Raw genomic sequence first — 25000 nt, 5'->3', positions numbered from 1 at the left:
TCCGGGAAGGAGGATGGATGCCCGTTGCGGAGTCCTCGACACTGCCGTCCACCCAGGGGAGCGCCGCTGCAATCCGCCAGGGGGACCAAGTAGCCCGACCACCCGGACGCAGTGAACGGTGGGTACTGGACTCCCCGACTGCCTGGAGTGATGGAGTCGCTGCCAGGGGCATAGGAGAGCCCTGCCATCCCCCATAAACACGGAGGGGTTGAAAGAAGACCGCCTCCCGCGAGGGGAGGAGGGAAGTAAGTCCCCGACCACCTGGACCGCTGCCAGGTGCGGAGTGTCCAGGGGTCGTGGGTCTGACCCCGGTCTGCCTAGGGAGGAGCGGCTGCCGCCCGCCTGAGAGGGTGGAGGAGTGATCGAGGACCATGCGGCGGTGTATCAGAGAACCAGCGAGCACGTTTTTGTTTTTCATCTCTCAGGCTAATCAAGCCTCCGAGAGGGAGAAAGCCCGACTGCGGAGGGTCGTGCAAGAGAGAGAGAGATCATTTATGGGCATTTCCGTCATGTGTGTGTTTGTGTCTTTTGTTTAAGTTTATCGTTAAAACTATTATTTATATCGTCAAGCCAGTTCTCGCCTCCTCCTTGCCCTTTTATATCCCTTTACAGTGTTCATATCTGGATCCATCAATAAAACATGGTGTCACCCTTAGTGCACCCATGACATCTAAAAGTACTCTTCCACCTCTATTACGATGCACATTAACCTCAGATGGGGTGATATTGGTTTAATCAGACGCAGCACATGGATCTGAATCCTGTCGTTGTGTTTATTGATGTAGAAGTTGGGCCTGTAGATTCAGATGGTGTGATTCAGGTGAATGTGTCTCCTGTCTCTTCATCTGCCAACAGATATAACTGGAGACCTTAAAGAAACTCCACTCACTTAACATCCTATTACTCACCTGACCGAAGACAATGCACATGAGGTCTTTAAAACAACCATTGGACTGAGAGACATGAGGAAATACTGGTAAGTTTATGTTCTTTATGTGATATTGAACCGCCTGAATTTTCTGAAGTGGCTTCGTGTATTTCCAGCCTTTATTAAATCTCAGACTATAAATGAATTGTGTCATTGTGCGAGGGCGATTTAATGCGACTACATATTGCACGGTGTTCCTACTGCAGATATACTCAATGTGTCTGTAGATCTGATGGTTATACCATGTGACATGTGCTTTCTGATTTTAATGTACTGTGAAATCATCTGCACTCATCATCACCTTATATTAGTATACTACAGAAAGCAGCATGTTGCACTCAAAAAACAATTTAGCCAATTTATTTCTTTAGATTTATGTATTTCAATTTGATACATTTCCATTAAACTGTTTTGGGAAATTATGAACAAACTTTATTAATCTTGAAAAATATAACATAATTTGATGGAAATTTATTAAATTAAAATGAGTAAATCTTGAAAATAGGCTTATATATATATATATATTAGGGCTGTCAATTTAACGTGTTAATTCCGTGCAATTAATTTAATTAAAAATAACACGATAAAATATTTAACCCCATTAATCTCAATGCCCGCACTGATATGGAAGAGTCCTGAGAAATGCTTGTAGTACCGCCTGTTTACTCCAGGGGGCAGTAAGTGAAACTTCAGCTGTATGAGCAACACACAGTTTATACAGTGAACAAACACTTCAGCAGAACAACACAAACATGAGTTACATTCAAACACTTGATGGAGCACAAATCTGAACTAAGAGATCTCAAGATGTGTTTAAAGATTGAGTATTAAACTATATTTAATGACACAGTGACCTAAACATGTATGTTTATGACACAACACACACGAGACGCTACACAAGCATGTCTGACGCAGGTGTAGATTGACGGTCCTTAAACAAGCCCTCATAATAAATCTCTGATTGATAAATTCACCATGTAATTAATGCAATAAAAATTTGAATCGATTGACAGCCCTAATATATATAAATATAATAATTTTTGCAACAGAGCGATCGAATGTGCTGTAGTCATTTCATGAAGCTATACAATGTCTATATGTCATCAGACAACATCAGAAAACTATATACAGTAAATATTTACAGGAGTACTTTACAGATCCCGGAATGGGTGAATCGAAAATGGGAAAATTAGTCTTGTAAACATACCCAGACCACTATTTTTGGAAACTTTTGTGACATACTTTTATGACAATTAACACAAATTCTATGATACGATTACTATTATTATTACAATACATGGACATAAATCAACACCTTGATGTTCAAATACCTTTCCATTTCATTTATATTACATCATTTTTACACATGACAGTGATGGGCTTAAATGTGCTTCATGGAAATGGAAAACAAAACCTTCATCCTAAAAACAAACTTTTTTTATACAAACTATCATTTCTTATTCATTTCTTTCATTTTGGGGTGACTTATAACTTACACATGTTCTTTATCGGTTTAATCAGGGCAGACGGATAATCTGGCATACCGGGCATTTTCCCGGTGGAACGACGGACTTTGGGGCCGATCAAGGGCGGACTGGCCATCAGGAGAACAGAGTGGGTCATCCGCGAAACGTGCCGAATGGGCCACGATAAGCCAAAACGAGGAGCCACGATATGCAGAGCAGGACGGTGAACACCCACTCGTCTCAATCCGGGTGGCGGAGGATGAATCTCAGAGGCCATCAATCCGCGCATCTCATCACGTGACTTGTTGAGCGTGTTACCGTGGAGACGTAGCGCGTGTGGAGGCTTCACGCTATTCTCCGCGGCATCCACACACAACTCACCACACGCCCCACCGAGAGCGAGAACCACATTATAGTGACCACGAGGAGAATACCCCATGTGACTCTAGCCTCCCTAGCAACCGGGCCAATTTGGTTGCTAAGGAGACCAGACTGGAGTCACTCAGCACATCCTTTATTCAAACTCATGACTCCAGCGGTGATAGTCAGCGTCAATACTCGCTGAGATACACAGATTAAAAAAAAATGTGTAACAAAGTAATTAACTTCAGTGAAAGTCAGAAAATGTAATCAGATTACAGGAGTAAAAATTTACATTTACATTTATGCATTTGGCAGAAGCTTTTATCCAAAGCGACTTACAGTGCACTTATTACAGGGACAATCCCCCCGGAGCAACCTGGAGTTAAGTGCCTTACTCAAGGACACAATGGTGGTGACTGTGGGGATCAAACCAGCAACCTTCTGAGTACCAATGTATTATACAGTGCACTTATTACAGGGACAATCCCCCCGGAGCAACCTGGAGTTAAGTGTCTTACTCAAGGACACAATGGTGGTGACTGTGGGGATCGAACCAGCGACCTTCTGAGTACCAATGTATTATACAGAGCACTTATTACAGGGACAATCCCCCCGGAGCAACCTGGAGTTAAGTGTCTTACTCAAGGACACAATGGTGGTGACTGTGGGGATCAAACCAGCAACCTTCTGATTACCAATGTATTATACAGAGCACTTATTACAGGGACAATCCCCCCGGAGCAACATGGAGTTAAGTGTCTTACTCAAGGACACAATGGTGGTGACTGTGGGGATCAAACCAGTGACCTTCTGATTACCAATGTATTATACAGAGCACTTATTACAGGGACAATCCCCCCGGAGCAACCTGGAGTTAAGTGTCTTACTCAAGGACACAATGGTGGTGACTGTGGGGATCTAACCAGCAACCTTCTGAGTACCAATGTATTATACAGTGCACTTATTACAGGGACAATCCCCCCGGAGCAACCTGGAGTTAAGCGTCTTACTCAAGGACACAATGGTGGTGACTGTGGGGATCGAACCAGCAACCTTCTGAGTACCAATGTATTATACAGTGCACTTATTACAGGGACAATCCCCCCGGAGCAACCTGGAGTTAAGTGCCTTACTCAAGGACACAATGGTGGTGACTGTGGGGATCGAACCAGCGACCTTCTGAGTACCAATGTATTATACAGAGCACTTATTACAGGGACAATCCCCCCGGAGCAACCTGGAGTTAAGTGTCTTACTCAAGGACACAATGGTGGTGACTGTGGGGATCAAACCAGCAACCTTCTGAGTACCAATGTATTATACAGAGCACTTATTACAGGGACAATCCCCCCGGAGCAACCTGGAGTTAAGTGTCTTACTCAAGGACACAATGGTGGTGACTGTGGGGATCTAACCAGCAACCTTCTGAGTACCAATGTATTATACAGTGCACTTATTACAGGGACAATCCCCCCGGAGCAACCTGGAGTTAAGTGTCTTACTCAAGGACACAATGGTGGTGACTGTGGGGATCGAACCAGCGACCTTCTGAGTACCAATGTATTATACAGAGCACTTATTACAGGGACAATCCCCCCGGAGCAACCTGGAGTTAAGTGTCTTACTCAAGGACACAATGGTGGTGACTGTGGGGATCAAACCAGCAACCTTCTGATTACCAATGTATTATACAGAGCACTTATTACAGGGACAATCCCCCCCGGAGCAACCTGGAGTTAAGTGTCTTACTCAAGGACACAATGGTGGTGACTGTGGGGATCAAACCAGTGACCTTCTGATTACCAATGTATTATACAGAGCACTTATTACAGGGACAATCCCCCCGGAGCAACCTGGAGTTAAGTGTCTTACTCAAGGACACAATGGTGGTGACTGTGGGGATCAAACCAGCAACCTTCTGATTACCAATGTATTATACAGAGCACTTATTACAGGGACAATCCCCCCGGAGCAACCTGGAGTTAAGTGTCTTACTCAAGGACACAATGGTGGTGACTGTGGGGATCTAACCAGCAACCTTCTGAGTACCAATGTATTATACAGTGCACTTATTACAGGGACAATCCCCCCGGAGCAACCTGGAGTTAAGCGTCTTACTCAAGGACACAATGGTGGTGACTGTGGGGATCGAACCAGCAACCTTCTCAGTACCAATGTATTATACAGTGCACTTATTACAGGGACAATCCCCCCGGAGCAACCTGGAGTTAAGTGCCTTACTCAAGGACACAATGGTGGTGACTGTGGGGATCGAACCAGCGACCTTCTGAGTACCAATGTATTATACAGAGCACTTATTACAGGGACAATCCCCCCGGAGCAACCTGGAGTTAAGTGTCTTACTCAAGGACACAATGGTGGTGACTGTGGGGATCAAACCAGCAACCTTCTGAGTACCAATGTATTATACAGAGCACTTATTACAGGGACAATCCCCCCGGAGCAACCTGGAGTTAAGTGTCTTACTCAAGGACACAATGGTGGTGACTGTGGGGATCAAACCAGTGACCTTCTGATTACCAATGTATTATACAGAGCACTTATTACAGGGACAATCCCCCCGGAGCAACCTGGAGTTAAGTGCCTTACTCAAGGACACAATGGTGGTGACTGTGGGGATCGAACCAGCGACCTTCTGAGTACCAATGTATTATACAGAGCACTTATTACAGGGACAATCCCCCCGGAGCAACCTGGAGTTAAGTGTCTTACTCAAGGACACAATGGTGGTGACTGTGGGGATCAAACCAGTGACCTTCTGATTACCAATGTATTATACAGAGCACTTATTACAGGGACAATCCCCCCGGAGCAACCTGGAGTTAAGTGTCTTACTCAAGGACACAATGGTGGTGACTGTGGGGATCGAACCAGCAACCTTCTGAGTACCAATGTATTATACAGAGCACTTATTACAGGGACAATCCCCCCGGAGCAACCTGGAGTTAAGTGTCTTACTCAAGGACACAATGGTGGTGACTGTGGGGATCAAACCAGCAACCTTCTGAGTACCAATGTATTATACAGAGCACTTATTACAGGGACAATCCCCCCGGAGCAACCTGGAGTTAAGTGTCTTACTCAAGGACACAATGGTGGAGACTGTGGGGATCAAACCAGCAACCTTCTGATTAACAGTTTACCAGTACTGTGGTTTAGACCACTACTAACAACACCTTATAGTAATATATCTGACAAAGTCTTTATGTTATCTGTAATCATATCCAAACACTTCTCGTTTCTCGACAGTGGCTCTACACACACACACATCATCCCTGATGTTAAAACACAATCATTCATCTCACCTGTACTCATCACCAAAATCCAAGAGCTGTTTGTTATGAACACGAATCACGTGTATAAGCTCTCTTCTAGCAGTGTTGGCGAGCGGTTTCCTAATCTTCTGACCACACATCGGCCATGTGTTTGGAAAGGGATCATGTTGTGGTTCTCTGCTCAAACTCTCTACTTAAGACGTGCTAAAATCTGCAGCAGCAACTGTTAATTTCACAGCCGCTCAAACGCCCGCAGGGATTCATTTCAGCCCGGTCAAATGGCTCCTTAAATCCGTTTGGCCATATTAAATTACATGCTTAGATTGCTCCATGTCCCTGGTTTTAATATTGAGCTGTTTGTGAACAACGGCTGCCTGTTCGTTTGACGCTCGTGCTGTTAAAAGCATTAGATTAAAACTCAAGTCACACATTAACATCAGTACACTGAGTGTTTTCAGTGCTGTTGCTGATATTACACGTCGCAAAGCCCCTTTACAGCTCTGTTCAGTGTGTCGAAACGCAAGAAAAACATTATAGCAGGGCATTGTAGTGGTAACAGATTAATAAAATACAATCACCGATCTCTATGTAACAAAGTGATATATGAAAGACCCCATGAAATAGCTTGAGAACTGTGTTAAAGTTATGTTTTTTCAGTCCATTTTTGTCTTTTGAAGAAAATGTCCTTTACATTTAGTCAATATTGAATTGTCATATTCATATATGTTTGTCAATTTACTCCAATTAAAATGGCATACAAATTTAGTCAACAAAAATAACATTTTAGGTGACTATAATATGCAAAAAGTATATATAAAATATATTGAAACATTTATAAACTATTCACAATTATACAAACAAGTATCAAACATGTTAAAGATTAATATGTAAGATTAAAAAACATGAGAAAACTGTCCCTGAGCTTCTGGAATAAACACATATAATGTTGGGTCATGCTACTTTTAAAAGTAACTAGTTAGAATATTGCGTTACTCTTTAAAGTAAATGTATTCATTAAAAAGTAACTTTTTATGGAAAGTAAAGTGTTACATTACTTATGCATTACTTTTAGTTACTTTTTTCTTACCTCCATTCTCTCTACTGCTATGCTATGCATTTCATACAAATTAGCCATTTATTGCATACAAGAGACATTACGGGTCATGCTAGCTGCACAACACTCATGTCAAAGCAAACAGATATTTAGAAAGTAGCTCTTCACGTCATGCTTATATTAAAGAATCAATAACATGAATATACATGATTTGATCTCAGTGCACGCTCGCTTTGAGCTGATCCACGTACAGGCTACGTCCAACGCACATGTTGATCCAACTATGACATAACGCTAGCAAAATGTCATAAAAATGTTGCGTTTCATGAATCACATTAATTGGTTATCATAAAACAAAATTGTAGAATATTTTATTTTATTATTAAGTTATTTTGTCTGTACACAAATCGTGTAGTACGTTGCTCGTAACCGCTGATCCAGAGTCAGCTTTTCTCATGCCATTCTCCCAGTTAAGGGGAGCCGTATCACGGGGCAGTTCGGCTGCAGAAGTCAGTGAATTGAGCGAGTATTTCACCCTGAATATCACGCCGTGGCCAGTGGAAGGATAGTCTTATAATCCCTCCGCCTAAAGGCGTTTACTGATTTTTTAATTCAGCGTGTATTTACACGTGAATCAACCACGTTTCACTCAAATGTTAAATGCTTTAACACAGAGCAGTTTGGATGCAAACTGATGCTAGATCAGTGGTTATGGGCAGCTTTAATACAAAGCAATTCAAGGGGTCTGGGTATCTCAGCGAGTATTGATGCTGACTATCACACATCGTGAGTTTGAATCCAGAGCGTGCTGAGTGACTCCAGTCAGGTCTCCTTAGCAACCAAATTGGGCCGGTAGCTAGGGAGGGTAGAGTCACATGGGGTAACCTCCTCGTGGTGGTGATTAGTGGTTCTCTCAATGGGGCGTGTGGTGAGTTGTGTGTGGATGGTGGAGAGTAGCATGAGTCTCCACATGCTGTGAGTCTCCGCGGTGTCATGCACAACGAGTCACGTGATCAGATGCGCCGATTGACGGTCTCAGAAGTGGACGCAACTTAGATCATGTGGGTCAGTGATGAGTACAACTGGATTCCACTGAATCGTTCAGGAGGTGTTCTGAGTTCGGTTGCAGTGGAACTGTAGCGCAATTTGCATGAATGTGAAAGCAACTCGGACTCTGGTGCGCACTCCTTCAGGAAGTAAAGTAAACCCTGCGTTTTAGCCGATGACAACATCATTAGTTACGACAACACACAAGGATCCACACATTCCTGAAAGTCCCCAAAACGTAATGACATACAAGTACAATCAACACTATAAATACTGTCTGTCTGTCTGTCTGTCTGTCTACACAGCTTATAAATACTAATATAGGTTATAAATATCGGGTATAATAGGAGATGACTGGCGATAACTTCACCTTGGACACGAGCGTGAGAAAGTGTGCCGTGTAAACAGAGATGCAAATTAATTCCTTGTAATCCGCTGTCTCCTCAGCAAGCCGCCTCCCCCTGGACATCTGATGAGTTATGCCATGAAACGCACATATACACAGAGACGTTGCAACAGGGTAGGCAAACCAGGCAATTGCCTGGGGCCCCGAGCTGGAAGGGGGCCCCCCTCAAGGACGGCTGATTACATTGGACCACAGCAACAACAACATGGAACCCCCTTAAATTATTTGATGGTACAAGACTCTGCAATGACACGTCCGGAACCCCCCTAAAGGGGCCCCCATGCAGTATATGATATACTCTGCTGTGCATACTGGCACCAGAAAACTAAAAGTATGATGAGTCGCGTTGTGTTCACCGTGCGTGTTTGTGACGACGTAAGATGAACGCAAATGGACCGGGGTTCGAAAGCTGCGGGACGCACAGGGAACAATCATTCTCAGAATCAGACCACATCCGCCTTAGTCAGATTTCCCAGAGAGATTTTTTGGGGCTACTTTCAGGAGTACACTAGCATACAGATGACTTCAAACCTAATAGACATGGACTAAAAGCCACAAAACTCCCATTTTGATTTCATGGGGTCTTTACTCAAATCTCTATTGACGTTGTCGTGGGTAACAGGCTGGATCAGGAGCCCCAGAGTAGATCATTACTGCTGCACATGAACAGGAGCTTTAAGACTGAATGAGGTGACGGGGTCTGTGTGAAATCACTCTGAAGGGGGACTGATGCAGAGGTCACTCACACACCTGCATTAGGTGAGCACATTAGTGTGTCAGAGACCCTGTGGTGTGAAAAGAGTCTCATTCCAAGCTTATCTCAAACTAAACCTGACTTTCTTGCAATAGTTCATCAGGACTACATGTGTAAGTGATCTAGAAAGCAGACCATTAGCGGATACAAATCGCCAATGCGTTTACCTCTGTGGTAACAAAATACCCGTGTTTTAGTACTTAAGAGTCATTATGAGGATCAGATGGTCAGCGCATTAAAAAAACTAATTAGATTCAATATTTAAAGAGTAAATGTAAAACAAAAAGATTAATAAGATATCTAAATCTGATCTGGTCTGAAAGAAACATTCAAACCAACAAACAATCCAATATATATATAAATACTGTATATATGCATTGCTATCTAAGACTACTGTATTATCTAATGAGGAAATCTCAAGTTGATCCTTTAGAAGTTTTTACTCCTTCCTTATTTATTTATTTTGTCTCACTTTGCATACATTCAATATACAGTGTCTCTATATATCCGTCACTGTATTACATAAAATATCAAACAAGTGGAATTTATTTTAAATAGGTCATATAAGACATATAAGAGGTCATTGTACTATAAAAACATACTGTAAGTTTCAGAACTCAAAACTTCCCCCTCACTGCAAAAAGAGCATTTGTTTGAAACCAATCTGCAAAAACAACTCATTAGCGCCTACTTTACCCTTTATCACTTCTGTAGCCCCGCCCAGCAGTGGTGAGCAGGTCCGTCAAGAGCTGATGGCCAATCAGAACAGTGGGCGTGTCCTGTCAAGTCTTAAAGGAGAAGCAGCACCAAAACCGAGTGTTTCTGACAGGAAACAATCAGTTTTTCAATTATATGATGGAAAAACTTCACTTACATTATAATTAAAAATCAAGCAATATAAAAACAATTATTAAAAAAATTATAAAGTAATTTTTTCCTTATTAAAAATCATGAGCTCTCACATTAAAATGAAGACTCCAGTCATATCAGTAACCTTATAAAAGCTGTTTTATTCTACATGGAGAGGGTCCGCACATGGGGCGCCATGTTATGATCACATGACCAGCTGAATACAACTCGCTTCATCTCAGTAACCGTAACCGTCCTGTTATTTGACACTTTCACTCTCTGATTACAGTAATCATGGCTGCCTGTGAATACTGCAGTTCTACAAAGATATCTGAGACTGAAATATTGATTTTAAATGATGCTACATCCAAACCACTAGGTGTCAGTAAGTCCAAGACGACGCAAAGACAGACGTTACTGACCGCACCTTTAAAGAACGATAGCACAAGCTAATTGTTTACATTTAATAAAGTTAGTTTTAAAGATCTAGCATCATTTGTTTGCAGATATGACTCATTTTGGGAGTTTATATCAAAATCAATGAGGTTATTTGTGGATTAATGGGTTAGTCCACCTAAAAATGAATGTTCTGCACTCATTTACTCACCCTCATGTTGTTCCAAACCTGTTTGACTTTCTTTCCTCGTTGCATTTGCTGATTAAATGTTGGCCGTTTCTGTGCCTTTACAGTCACTAATTCATTCCATTTGTGTTTTACCCCCCCTGTGTTAATGGTCAAATAAATAAATAAATAAATAAAAATGTAATTTCACTGATTAAATCCACTCAAGTTTTTCTTTTGAAGTTTTATGCCATTGTAAAAAAGAAACGTAACACAAACAAACCGCTGGAGGAAAACTTGTTTCCATGCCATCAAAGACAGATGATAATGAACAGTGTATAAAAGCACATTTGATCAATTAAAGCCCTCGAGTGCAGCACAATGGCACTGTAAACAGATTAAAAACAAATCAACACATGCACATAAACAAACCTTACCTCTTCATTCTCCTTTGTCAATTTGTCCAAGAACTAAAAGGGCAAAGATCTGCGACGTTTAGAAGCATGTATATAAGTTAAACATGAAACATTAAAGCAATAATTCGCCCAAAAATGTTAATTCTGTCATCATTTCCTCACCCTCATGTCATCCCAGATGTGTGTGACTTTCTTTTTTCTGCAGAACACAAATGAAGATTTTTAGAAGAATATTTCAGCTCTGTAGTTTCATACAATGTAAGTGAATTGTGACCAGAACTTTGAAGCTCTAAAAAGCACATAAATGCAGCATAAAAGTAATCCATTAGACTCCAGTGGTTTAATCCATGTCTTTTGAAGAGATTTGATAGGTGTGAGTGAGAAACGGATCAATATTTTAGTAAATTTTTACTTTAAATTCTCTTCCTGCTTAGTCAGCCTCCACTTTCATTTTCACATTCTTCTTCTTCTTCTCGTTTGTGGTGATTCACATTCTTCATGCATACGCCCCCTACTGGGCAGAGAAAACACTTTATAGCAAAATTTGTACCTAAATATTGATCTGTTTCTCACCCACACCTATCACATCTCTTCTGAAGATAATTATTTAACCACTGGAGTTGTATGGATTACTTTTATGCTGACCTACAGTTGAGACAAAATGATTAGCCCCCTTTGAAATATTTAGTTATTTTTCAAATAATTCCCAAGTGCTGTTTAATGGAGCTTTCAACAGCATTTCTAAACATAATAGTTTATTTAGGCAACTTAGAGTGTTTATAATACAAATAGAAACTAAATTGTGGAGTTGGTGGCGTAGTGGGCTAAAGCACATAACTGGTACTCAGGAGGTTGCTGGTTTGATCCCCACAGTCACCACCATTGTGTCCTTGAGTAAGACACTTAACTCCAGGTTGCTCCGGGGGGATTGTCCCTGTAATAAGTGCTCTGTATAATACATTGGTACTCAGGAGGTTGCTGGTTTGATCCCCACAGTCACCACCATTGTGTCCTTGAGTAAGACACTTAACTCCAGGTTGCTCCGGGGGGATTGTCCCTGTAATAAGTGCTCTGTATAATACATTGGTACTCAGAAGGTTGCTGGTTTGATCCCCACAGTCACCACCATTGTGTCCTTGAGTAAGACACTTAACTCCAGGTTGCTCCGGGGGGATTGTCCCTGTAATAAGTGCACTGTAAGTCACTTTGGATAAAAGCGTCTGCCAAATGCATACATGTAAATGTAAATTATAACCAAGAATAAAAAATCTACATGTCAAAATGATTAGCCTCTGATGTTAATTGTGTATCCCTTTTGATTGATAACAGCCTTTAGTCATTTGTTGTAGTTCTCAACAAGTTTTAAGCATTTCTCCTGAGGAGTCGCAGCTCATTCCTCCTCAGCAAATCTCTCAAGCTCATCCAGATTTGTTGGTCTCCAGATTTTCTATGGGATTCAAGTCTGGTCTTTGTGCTGGCCAGTCAAGGACGTTCCCTTTGTTCGTTTGGAGGCCGTTCTTCACCAGAAGTGAGGTGTGCTTTGGGTCGTTATCATGCTGGAAGACCCTGATGAGATTCCCAGTTCCAGACGCACCGAAACATCCCCACAGCGTTATACTCCCACCGCCATGTTTCACTGTGGGAACGCTGTTCTTTGGGTTGAGCGCCTCTCCATTCTTTCTCCAAACATAGGCAACATCTCTACGGCCAAAGAGCTCTAGTTTAGTGACATCTGACCAAAGGACACGCTTTCAGTGTGCATCATTTTTCTCTTGGTTGTCCTTGGCAAACTTCAGTCTAGTGTCTTGGCAGTTGATCTTAGGTCTTTAGAAACCTCTCTCACCAGTTTCACTTCCTGCCTCTGCCAGTCTTGCCAGTCATTGTGTGAGTCTCTTTAAACTTCTTGATAACACTTCTCACGGCAGTTCTTGACACGTGAAAACGCTTTGATAAACGTGTATATCCTTCTCCTGCTTTGTGAGCATTAACAATTTTTTTTCTCAAGTCTAAAATAATTTTCTAAACAAGTTTTATATGACTTCACTAGATGTTTTGCAAGATACTAATCCTCAGTTTGAAGTGCCAATTAAGGCTTGGGGGATTAATTATGTTAATTAGGCGAGTCTTTGGATAACAGTGGTCGGTTCTGTTGCCAATCAAACAGATCATTTCTTAAGGGGGCTAATAATATTGACCTTAGCCGTTTTTAAATGTTTTAAATAATAATTTTATTCCAGGCAAAATGAAATAAATAAGGCTTTCTCCAGAGGAAAAATAAAATAAGAAATACTTATTATATAAAACTCCCTTTGATCTGTTAAACATCACTTATTTAAATACATATTTAAAAAAGTAATTGAAATTTCATAGGGGGCTAATCATTTTGTCTTCAACTGTATGTGTGTTTGTGTGTAACTGAGGATCTAAGGGCCAAAAGGATCTACAACAAATATTGTCTGTTCATGCAGACTAAGGGTGTTTCAGACCTGTAGACCGTTTGCTTTGTTCCAAAACAGGGAGTAAATTGTTACAATGTTGCATTTCCTCCTTTTGGATTGCTTTCTCGAGGCAACATTTCCAAACGGACCAAAATGTGTTTACGCAAGTCACATGTGTGTAAACCGTCCCCTCATTAGTCAAAGTGCGTTGTTTATGTTCTGGGGATCCGCTAATAGCGCCGATCAGTTCTCCATTAAGATGCATGGACAACAGCTCCGCGGGCTTATTGCGGCTTTTATCCAATCACGTTATATTAATGCAGTTGTTTAGAAGAAGAGCAATCACAAGACATTCAGAAAAGAAGATGCACTTTCATTGTGAGGTGCCATGACGTGCTCACCCACAGTATTTGACATTCCACAAATGTTTAAACCCTCTTTTACATTGTGTTGCCTTAAAACATGTATGGTCATGTAAACGAATTGCATGTTATGGGTATTTGTGTGAAAGTGGAATGGATATACTCACATATGCGCATGTCACGCATGTAGCCACATTATAAACAACATCGCAAAATTTTTTTTTTTTTTACAATACCCATATTCGGAATGTATACGTTTTTAGTATTTACTTAAAAGTTGGCAATGTTAAGTTCTCTTAAAATATTTTTTCCCCCCCACTTTTTCTCCCAATTTGGAATTGCCCAATTCCCAATGTGCTTTTAAGTCCTCGTAGTAGCGTAATAACTCAATCCAGGTGGCGGAGGACGAATCCCAGTTGCCTCTGCGTCTGAGATCATCAATCCGCGCATCTTATCACGTGACTTGTTGAGCGCGTTGCCACGGAGACATAACGCGAATGGAGGCTTCACGCCATCCACGAACAACTCACCACGTGCCCCACCGAGAGCGAACCACATTATAGCGACCACGAGGAGGTTACCCCATGTGACTCTACCCTCCTTAGCAACCGGGCCAATGTGGTTGCTATGGAGACCTGACTGGAGTCGCTCAGCATGCCCTGGGATTCGGACTCGCGAACTATCGAACTCCAGGGGTGTTAGCCAGTGTCTTTACTACTGAGTTACCCATGCCCCCTATTATACATTTTTTTCTATTCAGTTTTGTCCTATTTATAGTATTCTGACATCCACAAAATGTCACAAATGTTCACTAAAATTAATAATATGGCATTTATTTTCTCTCTGTCTCTTAATATATTGCTACAGGAGCACATGGCATATGGCCATGTTAAACCTCAACTCATTTTGGTAGCCATTATCCAAACCAACACGGCTGCTTTTGAAGTAACACAGTTCTCAATGGGCAGCACAATTCCCATCATGCATTGCGATGCAGGTTGGTTTGTTGATCCGTTGGGTCAGTTTGCACTCTCACCACAAGCGAATTGCTCCAGAGTTCGTTTGCAACCTCGTTCTGGCGGTCTCGGATCGATTGTTGTAGTGTGGACCCGAGTGTGATTGCCGTGTTCATATATGCCTAAACGAACCAAACCAAGGGAGAAAACGCACCAGGTTCTGAAACAAACTGTGCAACTGGATGCTGATGGCAGAAGAAGATCTGCTATAAAAGTACGATATAGAATGACATAATATTATGTGATCATTAGTACAAAAAGTACAAACTTTCATGTGTTAGAACTTCATGCGAGTTTAAAGATCTGGAGAAAACATTGTTGTCACTAGTGTAGAAGAAATCCACAGCCCAGTAAAAGCCAGCGCCCATATCTGCAGATCCACATTAGGAGCATTGAGTTTAACATGATCTGCACACCAGAGCTGTGAAACATCGGAGAGCCTGTAAAATGAGGTGGGTTGGTCACTAAAGCGGCTGTTAACGACCTGCAAGCTTGCGTGTTACAGCTGCCATGGGAACACGGACTGAGCTGTTCCTGTGCTGTAATTTGGGGAGTTTGGAGAAGGAAAGTCAAGAGTGAGTTTAATATAGCAAGAGATATTGAGAAGTGAATGAACTCTTTAAAGGAGAACTGATGAGAGTATGAGCTGAATCTGTGAACTTCACTGTTTTTACACTTCAAAAGGGGTCATGAAATTAAAAATTATATAGTTTGATTATCTTCCCTGAGGTCCACTGATAAAGTTAGTAAAGTTTTATTTCACCAAAGCAGTCATCATTATTTTAATATATGATAATTTTCGACTCTCTGAAAAGCTCGATTTTTGCCTCAGCTCCTCCTTTAAGCTTCAATGTAAACGCCCTCTGCTATGATTGGCAGCCCCTCAAATTCAGTCATTTTTGAAACTCAAACGGATGAGAATAAACAAACACCAAAACGCTAGAAATCTACATTTCACGGTTTACACACAACACACATCCAACACATTGCATCCAAATATATTACACTATTCATCTCAAGCACAACCGTTAACACACCGGATGCTGTAATCAATGATGCTGTCTACACGGAAGCGCCCGCTGCGGCACGTCACTCCAACAGTAAACAAACAGATGTCAACAACACCAAGAAATGTTTCAGAATGTTTGTGTCGACAGCCTCAAACCGTCAACGGATGTGCCCGGTGTACACCGCATGTCAGCCTCATAAACAATCATGACATTTGAAATATTAACGAATGGAACGGTTTACTTACGGTTATGGTTATACTCATCAATGTGAGGTATTGGTATGCATCAAATTTAGACACCGCATTGAGTTTACTATAATCCACACAGAACAGTACAGATCCATCGATGGAGTGGTGGTGGCGTAGTGGGCTAAAGCACTGAACTGGTAATCAGAAGGTTGCTGGTTAGATCCCCACAGTCTCCACCATTGTGTCCTTGAGTAAGACACTTAACTCCAGGTTGCTCCGGGGGGATTGTCCCTGTAATAAGTGCTCTGTATAATACATTGGTACTCAGAAGGTTGCTGGTTAGATCCCCACAGTCACCACCATTGTGTCCTTGAGTAAGGCACTTAACTCCAGGTTGCTCCGGGGGGATTGTCCCTGTAATAAGTGCTCTGTATAATACATTGGTACTCAGAAGGTTGCTGGTTTGATCCCCACAGTCACTACCATTGTGTCCTTGAGTAAGGCACTTAACTCCAGGTTGCTCCAGGGGGATTGTCCCTGTAATAAGTGCTCTGTATAATACATTGGTACTCAGAAGGTTGCTGGTTCGATCCCCACAGTCACCACCATTGTGTCCTTGAGTAAGACACTTAACTCCAGGTTGCTCCGGGGGGATTGTCCCTGTAATAAGTGCTCTGTATAATACATTGGTACTCAGAAGGTTGCTGGTTCGATCCCCACAGTCACCACCATTGTGTCCTTGAGTAAGACACTTAACTCCAGGTTGCTCCGGGGGTATTGTCCCTGTAATAAGTGCTCTGTATAATACATTGGTACTCAGAAGGTTGCTGGTTCGATCCCCACAGTCACCACCATTGTGTCCTTGAGTAAGACACTTAACTCCAGGTTGCTCCGGGGGGATTGTCCCTGTAATAAGGGCTCTGTAAGTCGCTTTGTATAAAAGCATCTGCCAAATGCAGAAATGTGAATCTTAGGAACGAGAACAACCTGGCTGGACCAATCACTGTGGGATTCCTTCATTACCCCCCTATTGAGCATTGCATCCAATTCTTCAGGGGCAATTTAACTATTCTACCATAGCTAACGTCACAGGGACCGCTTCCCTCCACAATGTCAGGAGTTTGAGGTGATATATTTGAAGTGCGCCCCCTATCAGTTCACTTTTCCTCATAATCGGGATCCCCTACTCGTCATGTGACCTCAAAGGGTCTTTGCCACTTCACGAGTAATTTGGAGCTTGATGTGGTGAGTAATTCGAGTACCTTATCTCCTGGAGCAAATTCCCGGAGTTCCCCGTCATACAATTGGCTCTGTCGTTTTTGAGCTTGGAGCAAATGTTAGTGTTAGTTTCCCCAGTGTGGAGTTTGGCTCTAAGATCAACAACATACTGAATTTAATTCTTACAGTTTGAATCTTAAACGCACCTTTTACACATAGTCAGGAGCTTGTTCGCATTTTGAAAATACAGAAATTGCTTTACGAACGATTTACAAAAAAATGTGTTCTGCTCATGTTTCATGAATGAGGCCTAATGACTTATTCCCTTTCAAACAGATCACGTGTATAACGGCAGATTTCACCTCGGAACCTCAGAAACCATGTTATATCATTTTGAAAAAAACATCACGTAATTGTCCAATTTTTCTTCCATAATGTGATATTTCTATCAGGAAGACTCACAGCCAGAGTGAAATGAAAGGTGACATTTATTTGATGAATATAAAACAGAAATGTGATGTCTCTCTTTGGCGTAAGCCCCGTCTGGCGGTCCGAAGAATCCCCGTCATATCCCGCCGGACATAGGAGGCAGGGGCGAGGACTACCCCCGTGCAGGATGGGACTCAACAGGTGGTGGTGGGGTGGAGGAGGTTGCCGTGTTAGCACACTGAAACAGCAATGTGATTGTGAGCAGACATATAAAGCAATGGCTTACATGTGATTGGCTGGGAGTTACCCCGCTAATGGTGCGGTGATGTACAGCTGCTAGTCATCTCGCTAGAACTACGCTGCGCTTACATTTCCTGGAAAAGGGTATTTAATAAGACAAAATTGTTTGGTAAAAGTTTAAATCCATTGGGAACTGATTGTTTTAGAGTTTGCAGTCAGCTGTGGGATTCTCCTCCCCTCCTGAAACACGGCCGGCACCTATTGGTCAATCCTTAAGCGGCTTTGGTGACATCAGAGGAAAAATAATGTCATTTCAGAGGCAGTTCATGTTATTGTAAAGTTATAGTTTACACTCTCTTCTTTGGAATAACATGAAGTGATGAATCATGTACTATTGATTCCATATTGACTTTAAAAGTGTATAAAAACATATTTTAAGTCGACTTGCCACATGTCAACTGCTATTAGATTATATGTATTCCTGCTGAAAAAGCGCCATGTTTGAGTTAATAAAATATTCAGTATTACACAGATTTCACCGAATCATTGATTGCTGTGTAAAGTTAAAGTGTCTAAACCTCCCTTTTACTCATGAGACAGTGTGCAAGCATAGGCCTACCTCTGTTGTGCAAGACAGTGAGTCTGTGTGAGACAGTGAACATCTGAGCTGGAGCCATCTGGACGTCACTGGAGCACTCGGAGCTCGGTTAATCACAGACTGTAAACATACAGTAGTGTATATACAAGCAATAATGAGCTGTGTTAGACAGCCAAAAGACATTGCTGAGCTCCGAGGACTGGGACATTAAAGATGGTGATGCCTTCAAACAACTTTTAGGTCTGTGAGCACCAAATGGCCAATTGATGCACCTCATCCCACACTTAAGAATAGGCCACAGCTCTCCAATGCTGTTTTAAATATAACATATAATTGACATGTTTCATGGTATTTTAGGTGTAGAATATGTTAAAGGCATTAGACACCGTGCAGCCATGCCCCTCACCCACTGAAGCTGATGCCTCTCCAGACCTGGACCAACCCCTCTCTGCACTCCCTTGCCTCCACAAAGCATCTGCGAGGATGCAAGATTTTCCACTATTTTAATATTTATGTTCTTTATACCTAACCCTAACCCTAGGGGTGTAACCCCAGTGTTAGGGGGTCACCCCTTAACAATCATGGCTTCCTAATTATCCCCAACCACTAATTGGCTCTAATGGAAATGGTCTGCACTTAGCGGTAGCTAAGCTAGGTATTCAAAGTGCTTTACACTGCGTCTCATTCACTCATTCACACACCAATGACACCAGAGCTGCATGCAAGGTGCTAGTCTGCCATTGGGAGCAACTTGTGGTTCAGTGTCTTGCCCAAGGATTCGAACCGCCAACCCTGCGATTAGTGACCTGCTTTGCCACAGCCGCCCCACAATGGTGGAGAGGAGAGACTCTATGAGCTGGTGTGTTGTGAGTTTACTGGCGCACTATGGCTGCCGTCACATCATGCAGGTGTATGCTGCACGCTGGTGGAGGTTGAGGAGAGTCCCGTTCACTGTGTAAAGCGCTTTGAGTGTTGTGTCTGAAAAGTGCTTTATAAATATAACGTTAATTCATTCATTTATCATTTAAAATGAATGTGTGAACGAGGCATGACGACACACACCCACTGTGTCCGTCTCTTGCTCACCTGGCGACAGTGTGAACGCACCTGTCGACTATTCATACAGTTACTGTTTAAACTGGAGACAACAAGAACCACTGCCGTTGATGGGTCATTCCTTAATATATGCCAAAATATTTGGTCTCTCGTCATCATAATGGGCTTCTGAAATCACATCTGAGATACAGACAGGAGAGGTTACAAGGACAAACTGATATGTTGCTTTTCATTTATGAGAAAAATAAAACTGACCCAGCTAAAAAGACCAGCTTAACCAGCATGCAATTTCCATGCTGGTCTAGGCTGGTCTAGCTGGTGGATCAGCATAGTCATGCTTTTCAACAGCTGGTTAATCTAGTTTCAAAGCCTGATGGAGCACACACACACACACACACACACACACACACCAGCATCCCAAAACATAACATAAGCTGGTCTTTTCAGCTGGGTGGCCCCCAAATTAATAAAATGGATTTACACGTCCAGCAAACCAATTCAAAATGTGAAATGAGGTTTACTTACGCACTTTGAAAAACATGTTAAGTGTTACCCATATGCAGGCAAAAAACAAACACAAAATTATGCAAACCACATCAGACATTTCTACAATCCACCACAAAAGCAAAGAGATTTAGAGAGCTGAAACACTCCGAATGGGGAGTGAAATATTTAATTGCAGTCTGAATCAAGAGAAATCCGCTGTGAGTCCTCAGTCATAGGAGACATAAGATAAGACATGGGAACATGGGACAATGAGACTAATTTATTTTTCTGAATTATCAAATGCATAACACATTCCACATAGCTTTATTAACCCCTTATACCACTGACATTTAACAGCAATACACTGGCTGAACTAATTAACCTCCTGCCACCCCGCGTCCACATGCGTGGATGTTGTATTTTGGCTTCGATATATGTAATTTAATTTTATTTAAACCGACTGATCTCAGTTCAGGAGAATCTGTGTGGTCAATAAAGGGTTAAACTTTCGACGTAATGAGTCAAACAATATGGCGACGATTACAGAGGAGTTTGTGTTTGGGAGAAACACCAACAAAACATCTGGTCAGAAACCTAATTAAGTTTTTACATTGAAACCTGTTTGAGTCAAAAGACTAGCAAACCAGTCTCTAGTTTCATCTGATATGACATTTTTAAATTTGAGCGATTTATCACGAAACAGCACACTGTTAAACATGATGACCACATTTGAGGACTGATGCTCAGTTTCAGTAATAATATCCTATATTTACTGTCATTATCACATTGAGAATAAATGAGTTCATCCAAAAGCTGATAAATGTGTCTTTCAGAGGCTTTATATGGAGTTATGATGAAAATAAGATGCATTTCAAACTGTTCTGAGACCAGTGCAGACAGACAGCACACTGGAGGTTAAGTCATGCACTAAATAGGGAGCAAGGGAGCATCCTATAGCTCTCTATAACTGTTCTGAGACCAGTGCAGACAGACAGCACACTGGAGGTTAAGTCATGCACTAAATAGGGAGCAAGGGAGCATCCTATAGCTCTCCTATAACTGTTCTGAGACCAGTGCAGACAGACAGCACACTGGAGGTTAAGTCATGCACTAAATAGGGAGCAAGGGAGCATCCTATATCTCTCCTATAACTGTTCTGAAACCAGTGCAGACAGACAGCACACTGGAGGTTAAGTCATGCACTAAATAGGGAGCAAGGGAGCATCCTATATCTCTCCTATAACTGTTCTGAGACCAGTGCAGACAGACAGCACACTGGAGGTTAAGTCATGCACTAAATAGGGAGCAAGGGAGCATCCTATAGCTCTCTATAACTGTTCTGAGACCAGTGCAGACAGACAGCACACTGGAGGTTAAGTCATGCACTAAATAGGGAGCAAGGGAGCATCCTATAGCTCTCCTATAACTGTTCTGAGACCAGTGCAGACAGACAGCACACTGGAGGTTAAGTCATGCACTAAATAGGGAGCAAGGGAGCATCCTATATCTCTCCTATAACTGTTCTGAAACCAGTGCAGACAGACAGCACACTGGAGGTTAAGTCATGCACTAAATAGGGAGCAAGGGAGCATCCTATATCTCTCCTATAACTGTTCTGAGACCAGTGCAGACAGACAGCACACTGGAGGTTAAGTCATGCACTAAATAGGGAGCAAGGGAGCATCCTATAGCTCTCTATAACTGTTCTGAGACCAGTGCAGACAGACAGCACACTGGAGGTTAAGTCATGCACTAAATAGGGAGCAAGGGAGCATCCTATAGCTCTCCTATAACTGTTCTGAGACCAGTGCAGACAGACAGCACACTGGAGGTTAAGTCATGCACTAAATAGGGAGCAAGGGAGCATCCTATATCTCTCCTATAACTGTTCTGAAACCAGTGCAGACAGACAGCACACTGGAGGTTAAGTCATGCACTAAATAGGGAGCAAGGGAGCATCCTATAACTCTCCTATAACTGTTCTGAGACCAGTGCAGACAGACAGCACACTGGAGGTAAAGTCATGCACTAAATAGGGAGCAAGGGAGCATCCTATAGCTCTCTATAACTGTTCTGAGATCAGTGCAGACAGACAGCACACTGGAGGTTAAGTCATGCACTAAATAGGGAGCAAGGGAGCATCCTATATCTCTCCTATAACTGTTCTGAGACCAGTGCAGACAGACAGCACACTGGAGGTTAAGTCATGCACTAAATAGGGAGCAAGGGAGCATCCTATATCTCTCCTATAACTGTTCTGAGACCAGTGCAGACAGACAGCACACTGGAGGTTAAGTCATGCACTAAATAGGGAGCAAGGGAGCATCCTATAGCTCTCCTATAACTGTTCTGAGACCAGTGCAGACAGACAGCACACTGGAGGTTAAGTCATGCACTAAATAGGGAGCAAGGGAGCATCCTATAACTCTCCTATAACTGTTCTGAGACCAGTGCAGACAGACAGCACACTGGAGGTTAAGTCATGCACTAAATAGGGAGCAAGGGAGCATCCTATAGCTCTCCTATAACTGTTCTGAGACCAGTGCAGACAGACAGCACACTGGAGGTTAAGTCATGCACTAAATAGGGAGCAAGGGAGCATCCTATAGCTCTCTATGCACTTAAGTGCATTCACTCCTAAAAACTCAAACACTACACTAAGCCGTAGACCAATCACAACAGACTGGGACATCTGACCAATCAGAGCAGAGTATGCTCTCTGAAAGGAGGAGTTTAGAATGAATGCTTTAGAACGGACCAATCAGAGCAGAGTATGCTCTCTGAAAGGAGGAGTTTAGAATGAATGCTTTAGAACGGATCATTGAACGAGTCGTTTTTTGACACTGGGGAAAAAAATTTATGCTGCAATTTAAATTATGACCAAATTAAAGTGTTTTTTGACCTTGAATGCATGTAAATCTATTGTATGAGAACTTTACAACCAAATTAGGCATGTTTAAAAACCATAATAGGGGCACTTTAATTATAATGTATTTTAAAACATATTTTGAACAATGAGAGTGACCGCTGACTGTGGAACATTCTGCCTAAAATCTCCTTATGTGTTCCACAGAAGAAAAGAAATCAAACATGTTTGAATGAACATGAGTCAAGAGTAAATGATGACAGTATTTTCATTTTTGGTGAACTGTTCCTTTAAAGTCTGCAAAAAAAAAAATAGCAGGCTAATTGTCTCAGTGAGTCTAAACAGATGAAGCTACCAGACGTCCAAGCTGCCTGTGACATAGTGTGAGATTAATAGAGTCCCAGAGCACACTCACACTCTCTCTCACTCTCTCTCTTTTGTTAATCGCGCGCACGCACGCACGCACGCACGCACGCACGCACACACACACACACACACGAGCATGTGGAAGTAATCAGCACACACACTGGGATCTCTTCTTATATCCAGCACAAATGTCACTGGAAGACGAGAGTTTTACTGTTCTTGCTGTTTTCTCTTTTTGTTCCTTCTTTAGTTTGTCTACCTGAAGCTGCGGCCATTCAAAATCACTGTCTCATATTCTTAGGCAGAGAGTGAGGTTTGGGGTCCACTCTGTCTGACAGATTACTGGAGATGGGACAAACACCCCATAGAATCCCTGCATGCAGAATTCTGTAGAAACATTCGAAGAGTTCAGAGAAGAACACCTACTAATGCATGCCGGGCCCAACTAGGCAGATACCCCCTTAATATACATATTGAAAAACCATCCCTCAAATTTTGGACACACCTAAATTCAAGTTCCCCAAACACACTGCAACATGAAGCCCTTAAAACCCAAGAGCTGAAGCCTAAAACCAGAAAACTCACAAACCCACTAACAACTAACAAACACCAGTTTCAGACCAGCACTGCTGAACTAAACCAGATCAGACAAACATGAACGAGTCTGGGCTCACTGTGACATGGGTGAGGGGAGATCAGATCAGATGCTGGTGTTACTGGAGGAGATCAGATCAGATGCTGGTGTTACTGGAGGAGATCAGATCAGATGCTGGTGTTACTGGAGGAGATCAGATCAGATGCTGGTGTTACTGGGGGAGATCAGATCAGATGCTGGTGTTACTGGGGGAGATCAGATCAGATGCTGGTGTTACTGGAGGAGATCAGATCAGATGCTGGTGTTACTGGGGGAGATCAGATCAGATGCTGGTGTTACTGGAGGAGATCAGATCAGATGCTGGTGTTACTGGGGAGATCAGATCAGATGCTGGTGTTACTGGGGAGATCAGATCAGATGCTGGTGTTACTGGGGGATCAGATCAGATGCTGGTGTTACTGGGGAGATCAGATCAGATGCTGGTGTTACTGGAGGAGATAAGATCAGATGCTGGTGTTACTGGGGAGATCAGATCAGATGCTGGTGTTACTGGGGAGATCAGATCAGATGCTGGTGTTACTGGAGGAGATCAGATCAGATGCTGGTGTTACTGGGGAGATCAGATCAGATGCTGGTGTTACTGGGGAGATCAGATCAGATGCTGGTGTTACTGGGGAGATCAGATCAGATGCTGGTGTTACTGGAGGAGATAAGATCAGATGCTGGTGTTACTGGGGAGATCAGATCAGATGCTGGTGTTACTGGGGAGATCAGATCAGATGCTGGTGTTACTGGGGAGATAAGATCAGATGCTGGTGTTACTGGGGAGATCAGATCAGATGCTGGTGTTACTGGGGAGATCAGATCAGATGCTGGTGTTACTGGGGGAGATCAGATCAGATGCTGGTGTTACTGGAGGAGATCAGATCAGATGCTGGTGTTACTGGGGGAGATCAGATCAGATGCTGGTGTTACTGGGGGAGATCAGATC

The 25000-nt window shown here is 42.4% G+C and overlaps 1 long non-coding RNA gene across 1 annotated transcript in view; it reads right to left on the bottom strand.

The window, feature by feature from the left end:
* LOC127661961 (uncharacterized) overlaps nucleotides 1-25000 on the bottom strand; it is a 120934-nt gene that overhangs the window by 4543 nt on the left and 91391 nt on the right. Inside the window, exons 2-7 of the long non-coding RNA XR_007972814.1 lie at nucleotides 5472-5779; nucleotides 5103-5348; nucleotides 4550-4733; nucleotides 4364-4425; nucleotides 3872-4117; nucleotides 3134-3256 (exon numbers count right to left, since the gene is read on the bottom strand). This is a non-coding gene — a long non-coding RNA (uncharacterized LOC127661961). The remainder of the gene's footprint in view (nucleotides 1-3133; nucleotides 3257-3871; nucleotides 4118-4363; nucleotides 4426-4549; nucleotides 4734-5102; nucleotides 5349-5471; nucleotides 5780-25000) is intronic.

Source organism: Xyrauchen texanus, chromosome 21, assembly GCF_025860055.1.
Source record: "Xyrauchen texanus isolate HMW12.3.18 chromosome 21, RBS_HiC_50CHRs, whole genome shotgun sequence".
Lineage (NCBI taxonomy): Eukaryota > Metazoa > Chordata > Actinopteri > Cypriniformes > Catostomidae > Xyrauchen > Xyrauchen texanus.
This window is presented reverse-complemented; position numbering and strand designations above follow the sequence as displayed.